At 49.2% G+C, this 22,610-nt stretch overlaps 1 long non-coding RNA gene across 3 annotated transcripts; it reads right to left on the reverse strand.

The window, feature by feature from the left end:
* Positions 1-2,681: 2,681 nt before the first annotated feature.
* LOC102246640 lies at positions 2,682-16,237 on the reverse strand. Of its 3 annotated transcripts, XR_313627.2 has the most exons (4): positions 16,114-16,237; positions 9,746-9,855; positions 8,266-8,363; positions 5,991-7,145 (listed from the first exon to the last, which is right to left on the reverse strand). It is a non-coding gene; the product is annotated as an uncharacterized LOC102246640 (long non-coding RNA). The 3 variants fall into 3 exon arrangements; XR_001362254.1 differs by lacking the exons at positions 5,991-7,145; positions 9,746-9,855 and adding an exon at positions 2,682-2,717 and having other exon boundaries at positions 16,114-16,236; XR_313626.2 differs by lacking the exon at positions 9,746-9,855 and having other exon boundaries at positions 16,114-16,235.
* Between the last annotated feature and the right edge of the window lie 6,373 nt (positions 16,238-22,610).

A 22,610-nucleotide genomic window follows, 5' to 3' on the forward strand; every position in this document is an offset into this window, starting at 1 on the left:
GTTTATGTCTCTCTCAGTTTAGCTGGGTCTGTTTCATGTCACCTTCATCCAGAGTCAGGGCTGAAGCAGCTGCCTCTACCAGGCCATGTGAGTCTGGTGGAAGAGGAAAAGAGCAATAATGTACCTACATGATGGCACTTAAGCGTATGCTGCTGCTCACACCTCACTGGTTAAGACTGTCAACAGGGCATGGAAGTGTAGCCCTCCCATGGACTGCTGGAGAATAATAGCACGATATACCACGGGGCTTAATAAATACTTATTTAATGTTGACATATGAATACAGCTTCAACCATGGGTCTAGGACCTGGATTTCATATGCAATTAGAAAATGGGCTTTATACTCGGGTCCCAAGCACATGCTTGGGACATAGAGCTCATCTACTTGCCTAGAGTATTAACCCCTCACATGTGGACAAGGAGTCCTGGCTTCATATGTGGGCTGAGGTCTTGGCCCCGCATGTGAACTAGGGGTCCTGGCCTCACCACAAACCTGGGACAAACTTCTCAGCCTCAGGTCTAAAGGAAGGCACAGAGTAGGTCGTGGATGTTCTGCTTTCTGTGTGTCCTCCTGGTTCCTGTCACCCACTTCCTGTTGGCAGTGTTCCCCTGGCTTCATCTGGTGCCTCATGGGATAAGCCCCTGGGTGAGCTATGGGCTCCTCTGATGTTGTGCCTTGAGCCATGGACCTTCCAGAAGCCATTGGGAAAGACCAAATGCCCACCTCTATTCTCAGATCTGACCTGAGCATCAGACATCATTTTAACTCCCCTCCAATCCTTGCTGAGGCTGGCTGGCACCACACCTCACTCCCCCTACGTGCCCAGAGAGGCCACAGGCCCGCCGGCACTGTGGTAGGTCCACCTCCGGAGCCCCTTTAGTGTTCCTCTCTCCACACTGGCCTGGGCCCCTAGCACACAGCCCAACTCCCCGAGGTCTCAGGGGCAACACATGGGGCTGGAGACTCACCACATCCCGGGACCTAACTGCCCAAGGCTCTCTGAAAACACGCATGGCCCCCGAGGGGGTAAATAGGACTGGAAGAGCCTTCTGTGGCTTGGTCTTCTGAAAACAAAGGCTGACACTGGGTCCCATCTAACAGGCCATCCTGGAAGGATCAGGTCCTGTCCAATCTTCCCTGAGCTGGGCTCTCCTGCAGGCGGAGACAGAGGGTGGGAAAACCAGGAAGTCGGGACCACAGGACACACAGCCCTGACAACTCTCCAGGTAGCTGAGGTTGGTACATGGCCACTGAGGGCCTCAAAGGTTAGTGGGGGGTAGGTCTGGGTGACAGAAACAGGAGCGATTACTACCGATACACCTGCACGGGTGCAAATGACACACACACAAGCCAAGTGCCTTTCCACAGGGTCCTCGTTAAAAAGACACAGGAGCGCAGTTCAACTGCCAAAAAGAACAAAGAGGCTCTTCACTCGTGGGCAGTGAGAGATCTCTAGGACATATTGCTACGTTTAAATAAAAAAAGCAGGGCACAGAACAACAAGAAAGGCATGAAGTAGACTATATATTCTATTGCTTGCATCTCCTATTGGCAAAACATGTAACAGATACTGAGAGAACTCATAAAAGTGTCTACAGGGGGCGCAGAAGAGCAAGCTAGACAGGGATGGAAGAGTTCTTTTTCAGAAGTAAACGTCTTTAAAATCATTTTGATCCATGTAGACAGAGGATGCACAGAGTCGCCAATTGTCACAGACCTGGAAACTTTGAAGCCAGGAGCACTCGTTGTCACCCCCAACCCCAGCTTTCCTCCCACGAAGAACACCCCCACCCCCAGTTTTCCAGCTAGAGTCACACTTGGGCCTGAGATCATAATGCCTTAGAGCAGCTCATTTGTGTGGCAAGCGCGTCCTGCCGTCCTGGCTGCAATCCTCACGGTGGCTGCCCTCCCAGAAGAGGAGAGGACAGTGAGCTTTGTCCTGCGGCAAATGGGGACACAGAGGCCCGGAAACTTGGGGTTGGCTCCGGGAGAGGCTCAGCCAGGGCCCCCGGCTGCTGCTTTGGTCTGCCTGCCAGAGCCCAGATTGCTATGGAGGGCCAGGGCCGGCCACTCTCCCATCAGTCCATGGGGACTGAGAGATCAGTGCACTGCCATCCTCTCCCGGTCACAGTCCTGTCCCCATCTTACCAACCACACTTCTGTGCCTGCTTCCTCTTCTCCATGCTTCCCTCTCTACTCTCTCCCTGTCTGCTTGGAGACAATGCAGGCTGTTGGTTCCAGAGACACGGCTGGGACTGCAGCCAAAAGTGTTTTGTCCAGAACTCAAAAGGGCTGTCTCCCAGGATGTGGACTTTCCTGCCGGGGAGCTCCAGCATCTAAAGGAACCGGGGAAATGCCTTTGTGGTTCTTGGAAAGATTCCACCCCCTCTCCGCACCCCACCAGCACTTGCATAATTAGAGGGCATAAAGGAGGCCAGGACTCTTATCTTCAAGTACCATCCCCCCACCCTGATGGCCTCCTTAGACCCAGAACTTTTGCCCCCCCACTTTTTGATGTGCAGTGTGAATATAGAAAGCATCGCCCTGGCCCATGGAGTGAAGGGTCTTGGATTCGATTCCAGTCAAAAGCACGTACCTCAGTTGCAGACTCAATCCTCGGCTCCGGCCAGGGCACATGTGGGAGGCAACCAATTGATGTGTTTCTCTCACGTCAATGTTTCTCTCTCTGTGTCTCTCCTCCTCTCTTCCACTCTCTCTAAAAAAGTCAATGAAAAAAAATATCCTCAGTCAGGATTAACAAAAAAAGAAAGAAAACATATATCCCTTAATTGAACAGCTTGACAAATCTTACACAAAAATACCCACTAACCATCACTCAGGTCAAGCCAATTTCCCAGTTCCTCCCCAACTCGTGTTGGGTCCTTCCCCTATAACCAATCCATTTCCTAGATCTTTCAGGGTTCTGTGTCCCTTATCCAATCCGATTCTTTCTCCAGGCTAAGCTCTGCCCCTGATGGTCCCATCCTGACTTCTACTGCACTTGCCTCATGTAGAAGCACCTCCCCCTATGTCATCTTTGCTTTAGCTGGGCATGCGCCCAGCACAGGAATTTCTCCTGCTGTTTTCATTCCTCCCCAAGTCATGACTGGTAACAATCCTTTCTGATCCATTTTGATCCTTTCTGCCTGCTTCAGAGATTAGGTTCCCTGGGGAGCCTATGAATGCTGCAATTTCCTAGTGAATCAGGCTCAGTGTCCAATTCAACTCCCTACTTTATTATACTTAACTAGAGGCCTGGTGCACGAAATTCGTGCATGAGGAAGGGGGGGGGGTCCCTCAGCCTGGCCTGCACCCTCTTGCAATCCAGGACCCCTCCGGGGATGTCCAACTACCAGTTTAGGCGTGATCCCTGCAGTCGGACATCCCTCTTGCGATCCGGGACCACTGACTCCTAATGGCTCACCTGCCTGCCTGCCTGATCGCCCCTAACCACTCTGCCTGCCTGATTGCCCCTAACTGCTCACCTGCCTGCCTGATCTCCTCTAACTGTCTCTGCCTTGGCCCATGCCAACACAGCTTCCTCTGGAAGAACGTCTGGAATGATGCCTGCAAGGTCGTTCAACTGTCCGGTCTAATTAGCATATTATGCTTTTATTTATTATAGATAACATCTGATTCCCTTTACTCCCTTCCTTTATTAATATCTAGCTACCTACAGTAACAAAAACACTTAATACAAAAACACTTAACACTAAATACAATTGAATTTTTTTATGAAAAGGAAAATGACCAAGAGGCGGTAAACCAAAATGACCAAAAGGATGGCATGAAAAACGCTTTTAACTGAATTTAAAAGTTAATTTAATTTAAACTTTAAAAGTATCTGTCACAAGCCAGTAGCTAAAGTCAAGTTTAATTAATAAGTGCTAGACGCACCTTTATTCATGTCAGACAACAGACACATGCTCAGTGAGCTAAGGATGCAGAAACCCTTCACTGAGACCCTTGGGATCAGCTCAATCTTGTGATCAGTTTTTCAAGGCAATATTATGTACTAGTATATACTATATATTGGGTACAACCCCAGTGGGGGCGGGGCCAGCCCTACATAATCAAGCACATTAGTATCTCAGCAGCCAAATAAGCTTCCCCAATTCTGCATATAAAGAGTACAAAGAGCTGACATTAGTTCAGGTCAGGTTTTGTTTCCCAATAAGTTTGCTACAAATCTGTGAAGAACTTTTAGATTTCAGGGCTTTTAGCACTTAGAAATTGCAGATATGTAGTACTGACGATCTATGGTGTCAATCAACATGGTCCATAAAATTCTAGACAATGCCAAAAGACAGAGAAATGAGGCAAAATCATTGAAAAGGGAAGAGACAACATTTTCATTATATTAATTGTCCCTTTCAAAACAATAATAGAGTTGTACTTTAAAAAAATTCAGTATTTGCCCATATATCTGACTATTACATATGTGTGTAACCATGGGTATATAAGTTTGTGCATGTATGTAAGAATGGGGGGCATTCTTTTTTTTTTCCTCCCAGATGGAGACCAAGGACAGTTACAGTCCTTTGCTAATGATTTAATCCAGTCTATTCTGTACCGCTCATTTCTAAGGCTCTCATTGTGTTGCTAAGGGAGCAGCCTTTGAAGGAGGGGGGTGGGCGGTCTGTGGCTGCTTTCTCGCCCAGCTAAGCCTGAAAGGGAAGCAAAAAAAGAGCACAGACTAAATACCACCCTGGATAGCAGTGTGATTTACTGATTCCATGCAAGTGGGCGGCAGGGGTGGAGGGGCAGTGGAGGAATGGTGGTTATTCTTCGCTAATTAAGGGGCAGCCAGGAGACATTTTCTTCTTCAGTGTGGTAAGAACTGTTTGTCTTTAAGAGAGTCATGTTTGTATTTAATTCAAGAGATACTTCTGTCCATGCAGATGGATTAAATTTTAAACATGAAAACATTAACAAAATCATTTCAATAAGATAGAGTAATAATTCTAAAAACTTGGAGGAGAAAGTTTTGTTTCTCAGAAGTCAGAGAGAGGTAAAACATAACTGATTTAACTATGTGGAAAAAATTCTTTTTAATTTATGCTTAAAAGCCCCACAAATATTAAAGGAGGAAGAAATCACTAGCTTAAAATTTGCACAACTGAAATGACCATCGGAAAGTGTTATGGGCTGGACTGTGTACCCCAAAAAAGGGGTTGAAGTTTTAATCCCTATTACCACAGAATTTGACCTTATTTAGAAATAGGGTCTTGACAAAGGCAGTCAAATTAAAATAAGGTCATTAGAGTGGCCCCAACCCCATGTGCCCAGTGTCCACATCAAAAGAGAATTTGGAAGTAGAGACAGACACACACAAGGGGAAGAAGGTCATGTGAAGGTGCAGATAGAAGTGATGCATCTTTAAGAAATGGAATGCCAATAATTGCTGGCGAACCCCTGAAGCTAGGAAGAGGCAAGGAAGGATGCCCACAGGTTGCAGAGGTGGCATGCCTGCCCGCACCTTGGTTTCAGACTCACTGCCTCCAGAACCGAGACAATGGCTTTCTGTTGTTCTAAGCTGCTCTGTGTTACCCCAGGAAACTAATACAAATAGTTAATAGTATTTAAGCGTAAAAAGTTCTTACACATTAGTAATAAAAAGAATGAAAACCCAATAGAAAAATGGTCACAATATACAAGTAAAGATGCCAAGAAATACATATACTATGATCTCATTTTGGAAAATAAGCAATGATAAGGAGATTGCATATATGCATATTATGTGAGCATATGTATGTGTATATGTATGTATGTATGTGTATATATATGTATATATATTAATATGTCTATGTCTAGGACAGTTTATTCTTATTTCAGCATGGGCAAAAATATAAAAGTACACCTGGAAACTTCTTATCATGAATTCTCAGAAGGCTGCTATAAGGGATGGGGGTAAGGAGCAGAGGATGCCCAGCAAAATCATTTTTAAAAAATAGAGAAAGGGAAAATAATTATGCATAATATGCTTGCCATCACATATGTCTGAAAAATCAAGTTACATAACAGTGTGAATAGAGCAGGATTTCCATTTTAAATTTATTTTCCAGGGTTTTTCACAGGTGCCAATAACAAATTTGAGAATGCAGTGGTTTCTTTTTTCCATAAAGGGGAAAATAAAAGATGGAGGAAAATCTTCAAGTGTCACTTCCAACCCTCTTTTTTATTGAGTTGATTTATTAAGAGCTGGATGGTTTTCCACCCAGTCTTCAATAAATATTTGAAGCTTTGCTAAGCTTAGGACAGTGGTCACAAACACAGCAGCCCCGCCCACCACACCGCCTTTTGGTCTTGAAGTTTTCTAGGAGATTCAGAGGCCTCATTTAAATAACAAAGACATTCTTCACTCAGGATCCCCAGCGCTTTAGAAGCTCATCCCCTGGGACAAAGGCCAGACAAATTGTTTAATATCCCACAGCCGGAGCAAAGGAATGAAATCCTGATCGCAAAAGCATTATGGTAACTGAAGGAAACCAGACACAAAAGGTCACGTTGTAGGTTTCCTTTTATGTGAAATAACCACAATAGGTGAGTCTGTAGAGACAGCACACATTGGTGGCTGCCAGGGGCTGGGGAAGGGAGAAGCAGGGAGAAACCACTCAGTGGGAATAGGGTCAAGCGGTTGAGCCAACCCTGAAGCCCCCCTCTCAACCTCTCAGGAGAGATAATACATGTCCTTTCTGTTCACAGGTATTTCCTTGGCTGTTGTCTTATTTGCTCCCGAGAGATATATGCCAAGGTGGCCGAGGCCAAACCAAGTTTATGGACGTTTCTTCAAGCTTGTTGCTCAGGGGAAGAGGGGAGAAACCCCCAGGGCAGGCATGCAGGGCTATGCTGGTCTGGTCTAGTCCTCTCCCCTCATGGGGGCCCGGAGGCTACAGGGCCAAGGCGGAAGGCACAGGACCTAGCACTGGGATAGAGGTTGGCACCCCTCTGTGAGTCACAGTGAAAAAATGAGCGCGTTAGAAAGAGATTGCATGGGCCTGTGTTCTGGTTATTCACTTTGTCCTTCCTGTGCAGTCTGCCCTTCTCTGTCCTGTTTCCAGCTCCGGACGGCCAGACGCAGTTCCCATCATGCAGCTTCTCACCCTCTGGCTTCCACTTGGGTTGGGCCAAAGGGAGCAGGTGTCTGGAGAGTGGGGTGAGGGGAGAGATCAGGGTGGTTAGTCTCCCCATTTCCTCTTCCCCTCCCTGTGGTTCTGATAGTGGTTGCTTCCTTTGGGGCCACTGTTCTTGCTAGGAAATTTGTGTGTGGCTTATGAGGGACAAAAACAGGGCACTGTGATCAATCTAATCAAAATTATCCCACAGAGTGATGCGATCATGAATTCCTAACTGGGCAGGTCATGGTGGGCAGTCTTGCCCCAGACATATAACTTCTTTAGCAAAAGATTATCTTTGCCTAAGACCTGTCCGTTGTTTCTGTGTGTCTAGGTTAACACACCTTTGAAATAGCAAGAACACTCTCAAGAGAGGGCATAATCTTAGCTATCCTGTAATCCAATCATGGTCTGCTTTCTCCGACCTTCATGTAATCTTTCTTATGTCCCTCCTTAATTCCAATTGCATAAAAGAATCTGCAAAAATGTCATTCTCTGGCGCACTTGAGAACCTGCTTCCTGGCAATCATTGTCATTTGGGCTCAAATAAACTCTTATAAAAATTCTTGACAGGTTTGGGCATTTCTTATGTTGACAGGCTCCAGCCCTCGTGGGTCCAGCCCTGCCAGCTTCTGCAGAATAAGGCCTAACAGCTCCCAGGCTGGCTGCTGACCCTGCCCTGTTCTGGCAAATAACTGTGTCATTTCATTCTCTTCCATTCAGCTCTGTAAGCACGCCACCTGTCTCCCGTGGAGTCTGGGACAGATGTGCTGCCCATGGAATTCCTTGGATGCAAAGGGAAAAATGAAGTATGCCGACTGCCAGCAGTTGTGCTTATTGTCGCTGAAGTTATCACAGGGCCCGAGGTGAATCACAGCTGCTGGAGGGTGATACTAAAATGTGTGTAATTGGGTCCTGTTCTAGTTAAATATTGAGATAGAGTACGGATGATAGATAATAGACAGATGATAGGTGATGGGTAGATGAGAATATGTTTTATAAAAAAGAGATTTTGAAAGATTTATCTGAATATTGATAATGAGTATCTTTGATAATATCTTTTGGTGTTATCAGTTATCTGTGGCTACATAACAAACTCCCAAACCTTAGTGGTTTCGTATTGCTCACAGACAGCGCGATGTGGCTCACCTGGATGGTTCTTCTGGCCTCACCCAGGCTTCTTTGTGCACCTGTGGTCAGCAGTAGGTCTGCAGGGGCTCTGCTTCTGGGGTTTGGCTGGTCATCAGCTGGGGAAACAGGGGAGAGGGTGACCAGGCCTCTCATTTTGAATGAGTGTTTCTCTCAGTCTCCCGTAGGCCAGTCAGGCTCAGCTACGCGCAATGCTCTCCAGTTTCCAAGGGGAACATCAACACATCAGAACTTTCCAGGCATCTGCTTGCCTCACATTTGCTGCTATCACATGGCCTGGTGCAGTCAGCATGAGAGGGGCTGAGGAATGACAGAGACCCCACAGGGGCTAACTAATTGGCGCCTTTATTGCAACTGTCTACCACAGAGCCAAAGGCAGCCTGTTGGGTGCAGAAAGCACGAGATGTGGAGGTTAGCACCTCACTCCTAGGTCAGCTCCAACCTCAGCAGACCTCAGGGGTACATCAGCAGAATGGGACTATACACAAGAACAGCGACAGCAACACACTGCTCAGGTCTAAGGCCCAACCCCCAAGGTGCTCATCAAGTTGAGAGCATACTGTAGCTTGGAGGGGCCCATGTGGCTCCCATTGTCTCATGGTCACATTCTGCAGGGGCTGAGCTGTGGCTGACTCTGTAGACATGGCACATGCTCTCTGCTCACCACACCCCACCCTGACACAATAGCCAGGGCTCCATCATCACCACCAGCATCCTGAAAGGACATTGTTTTGTTATGCTTATGATTTGCCACTCTTGGGGGAGTAGCCTGAATAGACAGCAGAGACAGCTGAGATTAAAGATAGCAACACCCCAGGTGGGCAGGGACTGAGGTGGCACTGAGATGGGGAAGCCTAGACCAGAGGAGAGGGAGTAGGGAGTGGGGTCCAGAGCACAGAAGGTCTGCATGTCTTCCAGGTCAGGCTGATTAATTTAAGTTCTATCTCCCTCCTGATGGAGAACTTGCTGGTGGAAGGGACAGGTTTTACAAGGCATTTGGTCTGTCTCTATGGAGTTGCCTTCTCTAACATGTTTCACTCTTATAGCCTCCTCATTTAGCCTCACCCCACTGTCCACACGAACAGGGCGGGGACAGAGAGGACTTGCTGGCCTGAGCCACCACGTGGTCAGTGAAGAAGCTAGACCTGAATTCACAGACTCTGGACCCATCACTCTGTGGCTCTCACTGCCTGGCACTGGGGTTTTGATGGAGAATATTCATGAAAAAAATGAAAGTCACGCCCTGTGGTGGGTGCGTGCCAAGTGCCTTTCATGGACACAGCCTTACCACAGTCCTATGGGGTTGGTGTCATTGGCCTCACTTCAGAAGCACAGACTGAGGCCCAGACTGGAGCTCAGCACTCCTTGTCCCAGAGCAGTTGGTGGCAAGCAGTATATGAACCCAAACCTGCCACATATCTGTGCTCTATACCCCACACTGAGCTGATGTCCCCCAGACCTGTCCCAACGGGGGTCTTACCATGAAAGCCATATTTGAATCCACACTCAGCCTAACAGATCCAGAGAGTGTAGCAGTTCGTGGAAAACCGAAAGCTTCCCTTCGTTACTACCACCTCAGCAGAGGACGCACTGCAAGGTATAGTGGAGTTACTTAACGCATTTCCTACATGTTGTATACACATTTACGAGAATAACATATACAAGGTTCTTTTAAGACATGCATATTATTCTACAACTGTCTTTATGTTTTTCCCCTTAATCTATCACAAAACTATTTCCATAGCAGTACATACATGTCTGCCTCGATTTTTAATGGCTGCATGACATTTGTATTAATTATTTTCGGCTATATAACAAATTGTCTATATTAGTCAGAGTTCTCCAGAGAAACAGAACCAATAGGATGTGTAAATATAGAGAGAGATTTATCTCAAGGTGTTGGCTCATGCAATTGTAGGGACTGACAAGTCTGACATTTTCAGGGCCTGCTGGCAGGGCAGCGGCCCAGGGAAGAGTTGATTTGCAGAGTCTGAAGCAGAATTCCTTCCTCTCCTGAGTCTTGTGTCTGAAAGCCTTCAGCAGAATGGGCGAAGCCCACACGTATTATGGAGGGTCATCTGCTTTATTCAAAGTCTATCAACTTACATGTTAATCTCATCTAAAACTACCTATCTAGACTGGTATTTGACCCCAAACTGGGTATCATAGTGTAGCCAAATTGACACATAAATTAACATCATATCATCCAAAACTTTAGAGACTGAAAACTACAAAGATTTGTTATTTCTCATGGTGCTGAGGGCTGCCAGCCTGGGTGCGCCTTCCGCTGGTTTCAGCAATGATCACGCATGTGGCAATAGTCATCAGATGGCTTATCTAAGGCCCGGGAGGCCCAGGAAGACCTTGCTCACATCCAGCAGTGCTGGTTGTCCACTAGGGCGAGGTGCCCTCCATGGGGACCCCCAACCACCCCCCTTAGCAGGCTGGACCAGTCTTTGCTATAACATGTAAGTCTCAGCGTGACGGCAGAAGCTGTGAGGGTCTGGCACAAGGCCACTCCCACATGTTGTGTGTGTCACAGGCCGGCCTTTAAGGGTGAAAAACAGGCCCCAGCTCGTGCTGTGCGGGGCTGTAGTCATATTGCAGTGGAGCATGGACACAGCTGGCGTGAGTCATCTGCTTACTTCTGCATCGTAAGCCAGCTCCCCCTCTGTGGACAGAATCCAGCTCATTTCCCATTTCTGCTCTTACAAAGAATGCCCCAGTGGGCATTTTGGACCACATGCCAACATCCTTGAGCAAGTCCTTCTGTAGGGCAGATTCGTAGACATGCAATTGCTCAGAACAGGGCACGGGATGTCTAATTGCCTCTTTTCCTACACCCTCGACAACACTAGTCATTCACAGACTTTTGCATTTTTGCCACTCTGGTGAGTGATAAATGCCATATATGGTCATTTACATTTTCAGTTCCTTGATTGTTGGAAAGTCGAGTGTGGTTTTATGTGTTCATAGTACTTTCATAACTGGAAAAATCTACTAAGATACCTACATTTTTTTAAATACAAAAGTATGAAGAAGAAATGGAGGCCTAGAGCACTCCTGCCCCGTTATCTTGCCCCAGCCTTTACACAGGGAAAGGGGCCCATGAGTGCATCTTTTCTTGGGGGCTAGGAAGGTTTTTATTTGTTCTGAATCTCAGCATCTGAAGCGATGTCAGAGCTGGAGGAATATAACGGCCTCCCAGCACAAGAGCTCCATTTTATGGAGGGAGAAACTGAGGCCCTGGGAGGAATGCCTCCTGGCTGAGGTCTCACAGTGCATGACAAACTAGGGACCAGGACCCAGATCTATTGACTCTTGTGAATAAGAAAGACAGAAAGAGACCAAAGAAAAGAGGGCAGGCTGTGTGCTTTCTCCGCAGGTGAAAGGCTTGCCCAAGGTTGGCCTGGCCCTCCCCCCCTCATCCAGAGGTCAGGGAAGTATGTGTCCTCTTCTTACATAATGTCCATGAGCATCTGCAAGGCCCCTGAAGAATCGCATAGAAATTTCAATGGTTGGTTCGGTAAATGACATATCCAGCGCCATCCCCTAGGGCAGTGATGGCGAACCTATGACACGCGTGTCAGAGGTGACATGCGAACTCATTTTTTGGGTTGATTTTTCTTTGTTAAATGGCATTTAAATATATAAAATAAATATCAAAAGTATAAATCTTTGTTTTACTATGGTTGCAAATATCAAAAAAATTTCTATATGTGACACGGCACCAGAGTTAAGTTAGGGTTTTTCAAAATGCTGACAGGCTGAGCTCAAAAGGTTCGCCATCACTGCCCCAGGGGGAGGAAGAGCTTGTCTCCAAGACAGATCAAACGTCTCCTCCTAGGGCACTCCTGGGGTCAGGGCTGCTTGACACCTCCTGTCTCCTGGTCTGCAAACCAGTGCTCAGAACCTGCGGTGTCCTCGCAGCCTGACCAGAGGGGGGCAGCGGAGTGCAGCAGAGGAACGCGGGATCTGGTTCTGCTGGAAACCCCTGGCAGCATGGCCGTGGCCCAGAGTCACGTTTCAAGACCAGGGCAGAGCCAAACACACGTTGGGCTGAAGTCCCACAGGAAACATCTTAATACGTTCCATACATTGGGAGTGTCTAGCCTCGCTAAATCAACACAGTTAAGTGTCCCGCTGTGCCTGGGTCAGATGGCTCAGTGGTGAGGACCTGGTGTGAGCCATGCCTATTTTTACACACTGGAACAGAGGTACCACTGCGGAGACCAAGTACGGGGGTGAGAGCTGCCAGGTTTCTGTGCTGGCTACGGAGCTGTTAATGAGAGCGGAGCATTTACGGGGCACTTCAGCACTTAGCAGGCACCTGGCATCCTCCTCACTCCTCTTCTCCTGGGCTCCCAGGGCATGCATCGCCTGCACAGTGAGAACCAGTTTTGCTGTCTCTCTCCCTCTCCGTGCCAACTGTGTATAATTGATTGACCCAGTTCCACGTATAGATGATGCAAAGCCCTTGTGTGTGCCTTCCCTCCCTGGTGGCCCTTTCATCCCATTGCACAATGGAGAGTGGGGTTACATGAGCCCAGAGGCCAGCACACAATTCAGTACGTCCAGGACTTTCTGCTGCCTCTTGAGTAACTGGCCTTTGACAGGGCAGGCGAGGGGATCCATGGAGACTTTCCTGCCAAGATCAAGGCCCCCAAATGTCTGAGCTCTCCCTTCAGCCTCTATTGAACACGGGGCCACCTCCTCCTCCCTCACTCCTGCCTGGCCCAGTCTGGGCCACTCCACCCCAGAATCTCAGAGAGTGGCTCCAGGCACAGCCCAGGAGAAGGGGCCTGGGAAGACCATCCCTCTAGGGCAGGGCAGACTCTCCACCCCTTCACCCTCCCCGCCCCCCAAGCTGAACTCCCCCAAATATGGGTTCCTTAGGGGGTGGCACTGAAGTCAAAATTAGATGTGAAACATAAGAGTAAAGCAAAATAAATAAATAAATCAGCTAAAAGATAATCACATTTTAAAGTTAGAGATTAAATTCCATGCCGTCAGGATGAATTATAGACTATACAGGTCATTTTCTTTATTTCATTCTATTTTGCTTCTTTTAACTATTGCAAACTTTTATTATAGAATGCCAGAGATGGAAAAACACATGTGTAAAAAGTAGAAATTACTCAATTGTCTATTAACTATGCTCAGCCTCATGACTGAATAATCAAATTTCAGAAGCTTTTCCCCCCTTATTTATTTATCTATTTATTTATTGGTATGCAGGTCGTTTTAAATGGAATTCATTGCTCGAATGAATCTCTCTTCATTTCCTATGTTCACATAACCAAAATCCCAGTCAGCTCAGGAACTCACCCTTTTTCTGGGTCTGTGCCCATCTCCGTGTATTTAGAAGGAGTTGGCTTGAGCCTGGACATTCATCCTGGCCCCTGCTCTAGGGTCAAGGACATTTGGAGACCAGATGCATGTCCAGGTGACTGTGGGTGCACACCATCCACCCAGCATCTTTTGGAAGGGGGAGGGGAGAGAACGCACAGGCAGCTGTGGAGACCAGGACTGCCACACTTCACAGGCAGGTACTCTCTCAAAGGGTGGCCTGTCACCCTGGGGTATTGAGATCCCAGACTCCACGTGTTGAGAGGAAAGGACAAACCCCCCTGAAAAGCAGGATCCTAGGATGGGGTCTTCCAGGGCCACATCACAGGGGGATTAGCAGGCCCATCCGGCAGCACCACCCTGGCCGTGGGAACAACGGCTGTGCGGTTGCGTCTGGTGCACTTTGTTATCATTATCACGAGAACTAAAGAGCGGCAAGAGGACTGGAAGTGCAGGCACTGGTGCAGACATGTATCTCTCCTAAACCAAGTGAAACGAGTGAGGCGGCAATGGCTAGGGGGGCTGAGGAAGAATGTCTGCGGCCACTCACTTGGGCTCTGGACTCAACCAGCAGTTGGATGCCATTATGAAAACAAAGGACAACGCAAAAATGCAGTCAGAAATGCTGGAATGTGTCATCAAAGGCATGTCTGAAAACGGAGAGGTGACCCAGGATCCCGTCCTGTTTGAGCGCTCTGGAAATGGACCCCCGCCACGCCCCACTCACACACAGACGTAGTAGTGAAGCCTGTGGGGCAGTTCGCAATCGCACAGTGTCTTCCTCAGAGGGCATGATGGATAAAAGTGGACAGTAGGGTCCCCTGAGGTCAGCATCTGCCATGTTTCAAAGCCACGTGCCTTTATGAAGAGCCCAAGGTTTGTGCACCTCTTGATTCCAACTGACCTTTCTCCTGAGATACTTGCATACCCTGCCTCCCTCCCACTTAAACACACATATGCCCAGAGCTCTGAATCAGGGGACTTAATCCAGTGCCTCCAGCTCTACCAGGGCTGTCCCTGCCGTCCCTGCCTGGGCTGGGGGCAGCCCCCTGGAGGTGGCAGGTGGGACCTGCCACAAACATCCGGGGGAGGGGGGGGGTGAACACAAAAGCCTCCTGGGAAGGGCCCGGCCATGTCCCAACAGCAGGAGGGAGAGAGAAAGGCAGGAGCAGCAGCAAGGTGCATGCCCAGGTCAGTCAGAAGGCGTAGTTGGGCAAGGCGATAGCAGAGGCTCCCATTTTTAAGAAAAGACAGAAATCTAGATTTTTACAGAAAATGAGAAGTTTTAAAATCATAACAAGGTCAAACAACGTGTATCCGCAGGCTGGAAGCTTGCATGGGGTGGGGACAGGGGCTGGTGTCCTGACTGACTGGTGTCCCTGTGGTGTGTGGCATGTCACTAACATTCACAATAACTCCTGGGTGGATGAATGAAGAAGTGGATGGAGGAGAGGTTTGGCAGGATGCCCGGTTCCCACGGGGTGGGAGGTTTGTTTAGCCCGTATCCCATGGGAGAACCCAGTGTCCGGTGGGAGCATGCCCATGGTGGTGCTGGAGCTGGCATGGACACGAGGGCTGGCTGGCAGCCAAAGCAGCAAGGAGCTGGGGTAGGGTCAGCCTTAGGGGCCCCTATTAACCCTCCAGTTCTCCAACAGCTCCCACTCCTTAAGCCAGCGGTTCTCAACCTGTGGGTGGCAACCCTTTGGGGGTCGAATGACCCTTTCACAGGGGTCGCCTAAGACCCTCAGAAAACACAATATAACTACATATTGTTTTTGTGATTAATCGCTATGCTTTAATTATGTTCAATTCGTAACAATGAAATTGGGGGTCACCACAACATGAGGAACTGTATTAAAGGGTCGTGGCATTAGGAAGGTTGAGAACCACTGCAGGCTTAAGCCCTCATGCCTGGTTTAACACAAACACCAGGACCTGAGTTAGCACAAGCCATTGAGAAAGGAGCACCTTATACCCCCAGCATCGCCTTGTGCAGCTTTTCCCCGGAGGCCTCCATCCCAAGAGAAAGGCCAACAGGGCAGGGGCAGGGCTGGCCAGCCCAGGGGGCTGCGGGGGCTTCCGGTGCCCAGGACGTCATGGTTCTCTGCCTTCCACCTGTCCACTGAGGAGAATGAAGCTGTTCACCCAAGTCTTCCCTCGAAGTGTATGTAGGGGGGGTCTGTGCACATATGCGATGGACATCCATGCTCCTTTGAGGTGTGTGCAAGACCTGCTGTATGTATGCACACAGCACTGCATGTGTGTGTGCAGGGAGGCGTGCACACGTGTGCAAGCGTCTGGTGTGTCAATGTCTCTGTGCGTGCAGACCCTAGTTACGTGTATTTGTGAAGAGCACGGTATGGATATGTGCGCGCCATTGTAGGTGTCCCACCTGCAGTGGCTCCGTGCAGTGGGCGTGTACACAGGCTGTGTGGGTGCACCATGCTCTGTGTGTGTGAGCGCCTATGCACATCCCGCCGTGTGTGCCTGTGCGCCTACCTGCTCTCCTGGTGGGTGCCTGTGCCCTGGCCGCTCCGCTGCCCTCCCGGGCCTGCCCTCTGACTCTCCAGCTGCAGGCGGCAGGCTGAGTGGCTCTGAGTGCCCGCGATGCCAGGTGCCAAGACCTAACCGCGGGCTGAGGGCTCCGAGGGGAGCGCCCCGCCCCCGAGGAAGGTCACGGCGGCCGCATTCTTGAGCGCGCACGTGGGCTGGAATTCGTACATTCCATTCATAACTTTCCTGCCAGCGGGGGAAGGGAGGACAAAGCCAGAGAGTTAGTGACCGAAAGCGAAGAAGAAAGAGAGGCTGCTTGCAGCTGCGACTACGAGCTTCCAGCCGCCAGATGCATGAGCACGTGAGCAGTTCACCAGGCAGCTGGTGGCTGTCTGCGTAGGACCGGGGTGCTCCCTCTCACAAGCGACCTTTATGGTTGTGGCTGGCAAAGGGCCGTGGGGCGGTGAGAGCCAGAGACAGCCAGGGTGTCTTTGGGCAACAGAAGCACCCCATAGGTCCCTTGTGTGGTAGGTTTTATCACTCCCATTTTACAGATGGTGAAACTGAGGGTCAGAGAGATGAAGTAGCTTAATGTACTCATTCTCCGTGCTGGTATCTCCTCCTCCCCATTACCCACATCCAGGCTCCCTCCAAAGCCTCCCTGGTGCCCCCGGCCCATGCTCTTGGCCTTGCATGTGCTGTCCCATTTGCTCTTGGGGGATCTGTCCTCCCCAGCTAAACTGCCTTCCCCGAGGACAGGGCCTGTGCCTTACCTGTGTTGGCCAGTAGGCAGGGGGAGTTGAGGGCAGGCAGGGCTGGGGTCTACCTTTTTTTCTGCCAAGGGCCATTTGGATATTTATAACATCATTCAAGGGCCATACAAAATTATCAACTTAAAAATCAGCCTCTTATATGTGGTCAAACATTTAATTAACTCACCCTAATGCCTTGGCAGGGCCAGACCAAATGATTTCGAGGGACATTCCCCACCCTTGGTCTAGCCAGTGGGAAATTCAGCCTTGTGGGACAGTGAATCATGACCCCACGTGAAGCAGCAGCGAGAGAACAGGAGAGGAGGAGCAGAGCCTGACTTGGCTCTGGGTTGGCAGGGAAGCAGGTGGGGTAGAGAAAGGGGTATGGTTGAAGGAGCCAACCAGCATGGCTGGGCCAAGATGCTGCTGGGACAGCTGTGGCCGTGCCCAGAGCTGAGCAGGGACAACATGGAGAAGACAACTTAATTCCAGGTCCCACTGGCCCTGGCCAGGCCTGGGGCCAGAGAGCATGCAGGTTTGTGTGTGTCTCTGAGGAGCTGAGGGAACTGGGGAGTTGAGGAAGGGGCTGGCAGGGCAACTCTAGCTGAGGCAGCAGCAGTAAGAAAAGCCATGTGTGTGGAAGGGGCAGGCGCTGCGATGGGGGAAACTGGACGGGAGCTTGCAGAGGCCCGCCTTCAAAAGCCAGAGGAGAGAGTGAGTCTGCACTGCTACTACAGGACTTCACCCAGCCTGGGCCTGGATATCCGTCCAACCATCAGTTCACATCTGCCCCCTGGATTAGCCTGCATCATGCAGAGCAGGCGCTTAGAGGCTCAGTGATAGTGGAAGAAGGTGCTGGAACAGGCTGGGTCCCACAGTCCCTGCTCCGTCAACCAAGCATCAGGCCAAGACATCAGGTGAGGACCTCCCCTGGGCCAGCAGCCTGGGAAGGTCATTGACAGTCATTTCAGCAGGTCCCTCTGTCTGGCCAGTCTTTCTGCTCCTGAACCCATTCACTTTCTGCGTGACCTCAGGCAAGCCACTTCGTTCTGCTCAGCTTCCGTGGGCCGTGGTGGTGCTGGTGTCTCCGTCATGGGGTTGCTGGAGGTGCTGACAGGAGCCACTCAGCAAAGGGGGATTAGTTCCTGTCGTCCCCACCACCGTCTTCTCCATCCTCCGCCCATTTCTATATCACAATTAGTTCATCTGGACCCGTTCTTCCAGGCCAGAAACAAGTCACCTTGATTTGTGCTCACAAAGGCCTAGCTCTCAGCAGTTTAGAGTCATGGTTCTCAAAGTGTAATCCAGAGAGCCCCGGGGCCCAAGACCCTCCCAGGGGGTTTGCAAGGTGAAAATCACTTTCATGATAATGCTAAACTGTTATTCCCCTGTCGTGTCCTCTCATGTGAGTACAGAGCATCTTCAGGAGCGACGTGTCATGGCATCGTAGCTCTGACAGCCCAGGAGATGTGGGCTGGGTAATTCTTGTGCTTTAAAAGTCTCTCAGTTCTATACCCTGGCCGGGTGGCTTAGTCAGTTGGAGCATCGTCCAGTACACCAATAGGCTGTGGGTTTGATTCCTGGTCAGAGCACATACCTATATTACAGGTTCAGTCCTTCGTCGGGGCACATATGAGAGGCAACCAAATCAGTGTTTCTCTCTCTCTTTCTCTCTCTCCCTTGCTCTCCTTCAAAACAATAAAACCATATCCTCGGGTGAGAATTTTTTATAAAAGCCTGTCAGCTCTAATCCTATGTAATAAAAGTGTAATATGCAAATCGATTGATTGGCCAAACAGCAGAACGACCATCTGGATGACCATCTGGGACCACGCTGTGACACCCACTGGCGCCAGGCCAGCCAAGGCGGGTGTGATGGGATTGGTGAGGGCCGGACCATCGCACCATGTTCGCCCCGCAGAGGGAGGCCCAGGCTACCGGCCCGTGGGCTGCGGCAGGTGGGCCGGAAGCCCGGGTCCTGGGTGCCAGAGGGAAGCCAGTGCCAGCAGCCAGGGGAAGGAAGGCCTACTCTTGCACGAATTTCGTGCTTTGGGCCTCTAGTTTCAAATAAAAGCTCATCAAAGTCCTCAATAACTTTCAATGAATTGATTAAGAATGTAAAGGGATCCTGAGGCCAAAACGTTTGAGACTCGCTGATTTAAACTGGGCTCAAACCCAGGCTCTGTCCTGAATGACTGTGAACCTGGAGCAAATTACTTTAAACATGTGAAACCCCAGTTCTTCTTCTTAAAAACGGGAAAGTGGCTCCTTCATCCCGGGAGGCAGATGGGAGATGCTGGGGACAAACACAGCCGTGCACCCAGGTGGTAAACCCGGGCGCCCCCTGTACTGCCGCCGCCCGCTCCTCTGCAGGAGGCTGCCGCTCCCGGCCTGGCCTGCGCTCGGAGGACCCAGCGCCCTGCGGTGTTGGGAGGGACTCTTAGCAGCTATTCAGAGCCCAGCAAACAAGAACAAGTCAGGCCCCTACCCTGGAGCATTCATGCAGCCTGGCACCTTCCCCAGGCCGGCGCCCAGCCAGCTCCCTGAGTACACATTTTCCTACATGTCCAAGGTGTGAGAAAAGTAACACATTTGTTGCTGATCTTGTTGGGAAAGGTCTGGTTTTAAGAAGTGTGTTTTGAATTTGTTGTGAAGTACATTCCGTAATTCCTGACCAAAATACCAGCTGACGTAAAAGAAGCTCCTTCATGGGAAAAATATTTTGCTTGGAGATGGACCCCTGGATGTTCCTGAGGGGAAAGTGCCTCTTCCTCAAGCCGGAGCTGAGGGCCAACCAGCCCCCGCGACAGCCACGGAATCGGCCTGGGCTGCTGGACGACGGCTTCAGAGGGGACCGGGGCAAAACATCCCAAGGAAGCCACAGGGTGAAAGCGCTCTTCCAACTGAAAAGAAAACTCAGTGTAGTGGCCAGTTACAAAATAAATATACAAAACCTTGTGGCTTGCCAAAGGCCCCAAAATAACTACAGCAAAATATATTGGAAAAAAGATCTCATTCACCATTCAATAAGAAGTTAGGAATAAACCAAGCAAGGAAACACACACACAGGACAGGAGGCTGCAACTCTGACCTGAGAAATACAAATTCTGAAGTCAATGGAGAGATCCGACATGTCCCTGCATAGAAAGACGTAATAGTGTCAAAAATGTCCATTTTCCAGCAAGAAATATTGGAAAAGCAAAACAGGTGGGTGGGGAAATGAGATGATCAGATAGAAAAGGTAAAATCTTTTAAACATTGAATTCCTAATGCAAACACGGAATGGCAAAGAATAGAAAATCTAAATGTGAACCTGAAATTATATAAATATTTAATATCTGAAAAGATGGCCTTTCAGATTAGTGGGGAAAGCGTGTTTTCCCATAAACAGTTCGGGCAAATGGCCAACCCCTTGAAATGAGACAAAGTCAGACTCCTATTTCTTATTCTAGATGGATGAAAGATTCAAACGAAAAACGAAACCGTAAAAGCCTATTTCAGTGAATACTTATGTAATCTTGGTGGTAAGGGAAAAGTTAATAAGCATGAAACCAAAGATTAAAACAATAAGGGAAAAGGGAAAAGGATTTGACCTGAAAAAACAAAACAAAACAAAACAAAACTTCACTGTGTCAGTCAACACAAACAAATCTTCTCTTTAGATTTGCGCATAAAGAATTGCAAATAACTGTGTGCTTTCAAATGGTGCTAGGAAGAACAGTTCTTGATTATAGGTGATCCTTGGATGAGTCTTTTAAATTTTAATGATTTTCTATGTATTGTAAGGTCTGTTTGAAAAGAACTGGTTTTCCATTTATGGGAGAGCTATGATATTTCCTTTTAAAAAAATACATTTAAGTAAGGGGTTGATTTGAAGAACGAGGCTAATGACATACAGCTCGTTCATTACATGGCAAAACTCATGACCCTGACAAGGAAAATGAATGCGATTTGCTGCTGTAGGCCAGGGGCAGCCATGACAGGTTTACTGGGCTGCGGTTCAGGACTGCCAGTAGGAAGCACGGAGAGATGAGGGGATCCTGTGAGAGAGGGGGTCCATCTGGAAGGAATGTGGGCAATCAAGGCAGTGGAAGTGGAGGGTAAGAATGAGGGCATCTCAGCCATGGGAAAAACATTTGGAGGGGATCCCCTGGCTTCTGGTGGGGCCTGAACAAGGCAGCAATTAGAAGCACAGGCTCTGATGCAGGCAAGATTCAAGTCCTCGCTGATCTCCCCAGGCAAGGCACTGAATCTCTCTGTGCCTTCGTTTGCTCAGGTGTGAGCTCACCGCACGAAGCACTGACTGTACCTCAACCCCCTCCCCTGTGAAATAGAGTCGCACAGAGCCCTCATTTGCAGGGCGTGTAAGCATTGAGGGAATTTATGATGCGAAGCACACACATATGCCTGGCACAGAGTCAGCACTCCATAGGCGTCAACTCTCCTTCTTTCCGCAGCTCCTGTCCTGACTGTTCTTCCATATGAATACGGGTGCAAAACACCTTGTGTTGGTTACTCCGCATTGGCCCACTCATTCTGCCCCCTCTCTCACCCGCTGGTCTCCAGGGGTCACCTTTAAAACTCCCATGGTTCCTTCACCAGGATTCAAGATACTCCCGCAGTGGAAGGACGGGACCAATGCCCACTTCTCTTCCCACCCACCTTATAGCGGATGGTCACCACCCTCCAATGGCCGGGTTACAATGTTGCCCACCACTGTATTAAACTAGAATCTGCATCACTGACCAGAAAGAGACTCGAACACCATGTTAACCCTGGAAGTGATGGGAAATGCAGAAGCTATTTGAACAAGGAAGAGTCAGGATGGCCCTAAAGAGAGGAATCTGGTGACAGATAGTATTTTTAAAAAGATCCATAACCTGGTCACCCAATCGTTCAGTTCCCAAGCAGCCTGTCTACTCCTTTTCTTTCCTTCCTTGTCTCCCTCCCTCCCTCCCTTTCTCCTATCCTTTCTTTCTTTCTTTCTTTCTTTCTTTCTTTCTTTCTTTCTTTCTTTCTTTCTTTCTTTCTTTCTTCCTTCCTTCCTTCCTTCCTTCCTTCCATGTTTCCTTCCCTTTCTTTCTCCCTCCCTTCCCTCCTTCCCTCCCTCCCTCCCTCCCTTCCTTCCTTTCTTGCTTCCTTCCTTCTTTTCTAGGTATTGGAGCGGGGGTGGGGGGGGGGTCCACAATTTAATGCAAGTGTTGATAGCAACACCAGCAAGTCATGACACAATCTCCCAGACATTGCAGAGGCAATGCTTGTGCAACACAGCAAAGTTTCCACAGTGTTGCAAATTAGAGCTGTTGCTCAATGGCCCATCAGAACCTCTCCAAGCCTCTGTGTGAGAGCCACTTGTGCCACAGACAGCGATTTCATCCCTTTCTACTCCCCTCTGCCCATGCTCCAACGCCAGCATTAGCCAGCAAGTGGAGGAGCCTTCTGAGAAGTGGCAAATGATACACCCACGGGAGCCAGGACACACAGGGGCCTTGCGTCTTGGATTATAGTTGTCCTGGCAAGAGAAGCGCTACAGATTGCTGAAAGCTGCAAGCATGCGCTCACTCGTTAGACAGTCAGTCTACAGGATCAGAAGACCCCACCCTTGGGACACCAGAGACACAATGGAAGTAAAGTCTATAGGCCACAAGGAAGTTGGCAAGAAATGTTTTGCTCAGGTCCCCCTCCTCTGAAGAGGAAGCGAGAGAAGAAGGAGAGCTCGTTCACTCTGTGTGCCTACAAGCACCATGCCCA

Source organism: Myotis brandtii, unplaced genomic scaffold, assembly GCF_000412655.1.
Source record: "Myotis brandtii unplaced genomic scaffold, ASM41265v1 scaffold240, whole genome shotgun sequence".
NCBI lineage: Eukaryota > Metazoa > Chordata > Mammalia > Chiroptera > Vespertilionidae > Myotis > Myotis brandtii.